The following is a 3,445-nucleotide window of genomic DNA, read 5'->3' on the forward strand; positions in this document are numbered from 1 at the left end:
GTGAAGTTGCAGGATACACAAATTAATATACAGAAATCCCTTGCATTCCCATACACTAACAATGAAAAGTCAGAAAGAGAAATTAGGGAAATTATCTCATTCACCATTGCAGCAGAGAATAAAATGTCTAGGAATAAACCTATCTAAAAAGTCAAAAGACCTGTAGAAAACTATAAGACACTGAATAAAGACTTTAAGGACGACACAAACAGATGGAGAGATATATCATGTTCTTGGATTGGAAGAATCAAAATTGTGAAAATGACTATACTACCCAAAGTAATCTATAGATTCAAGGCAATCTCTATCAAAATACCAATGGCATTTTTTTTTTACAGAACTAGAACAAATTATTTCACAATATGTATGAAAACCCTGAATAACCAAATAGCCTGAAGAGCCAAAGCAATCTTGAGAAATCAAATTGGAGCTGGAGAAATCAACCTTCCTGACTTTAGACTATACTGCAAACCTACAGTTATCAAGACAGTATGGTACTGGCACAAAAACAGAAAAATAGATCAATAGAACAAGATAGAAAGCCCACAGATAAACCCATGCATCTGTAGGTACCTTATCTTTGACAAAGGAGGCAAGAATATACAATGAAGAAAAGACAGCCTCTTCAAAAAGTGGTGTTGGAAAACTGGACAGCTATGGGTAAAGAATGAAATTAGAACATTTCTTAACACCATACACAAAAGAAAACTCAAGATGGATTAAAGACAAATGTAAGGCCAGCAACTATAAAAGTCTTAGAGGAAAACATGAGCAACACACTCTTTGACATAGTGACAACAATATCATCTTTGAGCCACCTCTTAGAGTAATGGAAAATAAAAAAAAAATAATAAACAAGTGAGACTAATTAAACTTAAAAGCTTGTGCACAGCAAAGGAAACTATAAACAAAAAGAGAACCATCAGAATGGGAGAAAACAATTGCAAATGAAATAACTTACAAGGGATTAATTTCTAAAATATATAAGCAGCTTAGGTAGCTCAATATCAGAAAAACTAACCACCCAATCAAAAAGTAGCTCAGTTCAGTTGCTCAGTCGTGTCCGACTCTGCAACCCCATGAACTGCAGCACGCCAGGCCTCCCTGTCCATCACCAACAACCAGAGTCCACCCAAACCCATGTCCATTGAGTTGGTGATGCCATCCAACCATCTCATCCTCCATCATCCCCTTCTCCTCCTGCCCTCAATCTTTCCCCGCATCAGGGCCTTTTCCAGTGAGTCAGCTCTTTGCATCAGGTGGCCAAAGTATTGGAGTTTCAGCTTCAACATCAGTCCTTCCAATGAACACCCAGTACTGATCTCCTTTAAGATGGACCAGTTGGATCTCCTTGCAGTCCAAGGGACTCTCAAGAATCTTCTCCAACACCACAGTTCAAAAGCACCAATCCTTCTGTTCTCAGCTTTCTTTACAGTCCAACTCTCACATCCATACATGACCACTGGAAAAACCATAGCCTTGACCAGATGGACCTTTGTTGGCAAAGTAATGTCTCTGCTTTTTAATACGCTATCTAGGTTGATCCTAACTTTCCTTCCAAGGAGTAAGAGTCTTTTAATTTCATGGCTGCAATGACCATCTGCAGTGATTTTGGATCCCAAAAAAATAAAGTCTGACACTGTTTCCACTGTCTCCCCATCTATTTGACATGAAGTGATGGGACCGGATGCCATGATCTTAGTTTTCTGAATGTTGAGCTTTAAGCCAACTTTTTCACTCTCCTCTTTCACTTTCATCAAGAGGTTCTTTAGTTCTTCTTCACTTTCTGCCATAAGGATGGTGTCATGTGCCTATCTTAGGTTATTGATATTTCTCTCAGCAATCTTGATCCTAGCTTGTGCTTCCTCCAGCCCAGCGTTTCTCATGAGGGTGGGACAAATTGAGAGAGTAGCATTGACATATATACACTAATAACTGCATAATAGATAGCAGGGTGAAGCTGCTCTACGGGCACAGGGAGCTCAACTTGGTGCTCAGTACATCCTAGAGGGTGGTGAAAGGTTGTTGTTGAGCCGTGAAGGATGCCAGGATTGTTGGCCTCCGGGGGAGAGGAATTCAATCCTGGGGTGGTTACGAGGCTTGATCACTCAGAGCTTTTGTGTAATTAAGTTTTACTAAAGTATAAAAGATATTGGAGAAAGCTTCTGACATAGATATTAGAAGGGGGCGGAAAGAGTGCCCCTGCTAGTCTTTTGCAGTATGTTATAGATACTGTGCATATCTATCAACAGGCTGCTAATTAGAGAAAGGAAATGTCTCAAAACTAAGAGTGGCACCAGACCCCTCACCCACAACATGCATTTTGAGATAACACTGGCACAAGGTGAGTCATCCTGGGCCATAAAATGATTGACATGAATCTTGAAGAAAAGCAGGTTTCTAAGCAAATATATAGTTTCATTAACATAGATTAGGAGACCAATTGTATGGGTAAAACATACTGGTTTGTTGAGCCATTATGTGTTCTAAGTCTTAGGTGGAACCAACTTGAAGATACACAGAGTTTAATGTAAATATAGTTCATTAACATATATTAAGAAAAACATTTCCCTAAGAAAAAAACATTGGTTAGCTCAAGGTTTGAGAAAAGTTAAGTTCAGGTGGAACCAGGTGTCATCATGATGACACAGAATTCTAAAAGAAACCTCCTTTTAATTTTATATAGAGAAGGGAAAAAAACTTGAAACTTGTAGTTTGTTTCCTCCTGCTGCATAACAGAGATAAAAAACCTCTGACGCTTGTAGCCTTTTCCCTCCATTTGGAGACTCCTAGCTTTCCTACCTGCTACCCTCTCAGTGTGATGGCATGGGGTGGGGGGAAGTGTCAGGAGGGAAGGAACATGTGTGTACTTGTGGCCTATTCACACTGCTGTGTGTCAAAAGCCAACATAATATTGTAAAGCAATTATCCTTCAACCCAAAATTAAAAAAAAAAAATGATGGGGAGAAATAGGGCCCAAAACACATAGGTTTACAGTGGAAAATTTTCAGTCTTTTGTGGTCTCTTACCTACATTCCACTTGTCAAGTACTAATGAGATACTTCTGAGTTCATTTCACACATATATAAGGCACATCTCCATAAACAGGAAACTTATTGTACTTATTTTAAATATTTGTGATAGAAAGCTTCCTAAATGTAACATCAGCTTCCTAAAAGGATTTTTTTCTTAAGGAAAAGAAAAATCAAAACTCTTGATTAAATTTTAATGACATACAATAATAAAACCCTTTATTTACAGGTTAAAATGGCAAAGAAAAAAGAAAGAAAGGAAAATTGATCCATGCTTCAGGAAATTCTGCAGATGGGTTTTATTTTTTAAATTACTTTTAAAATAGAAAACAATAGAATTGAATTTTAGAAAATATTTTAACTGAAAAAATTGTTTAAAAATTTAAAATTGTTTTTTCATATTTTGTATTTCT

Source organism: Muntiacus reevesi, chromosome X, assembly GCF_963930625.1.
Source record: "Muntiacus reevesi chromosome X, mMunRee1.1, whole genome shotgun sequence".
In the NCBI taxonomy this organism is placed as follows: Eukaryota; Metazoa; Chordata; class Mammalia; order Artiodactyla; family Cervidae; genus Muntiacus; species Muntiacus reevesi.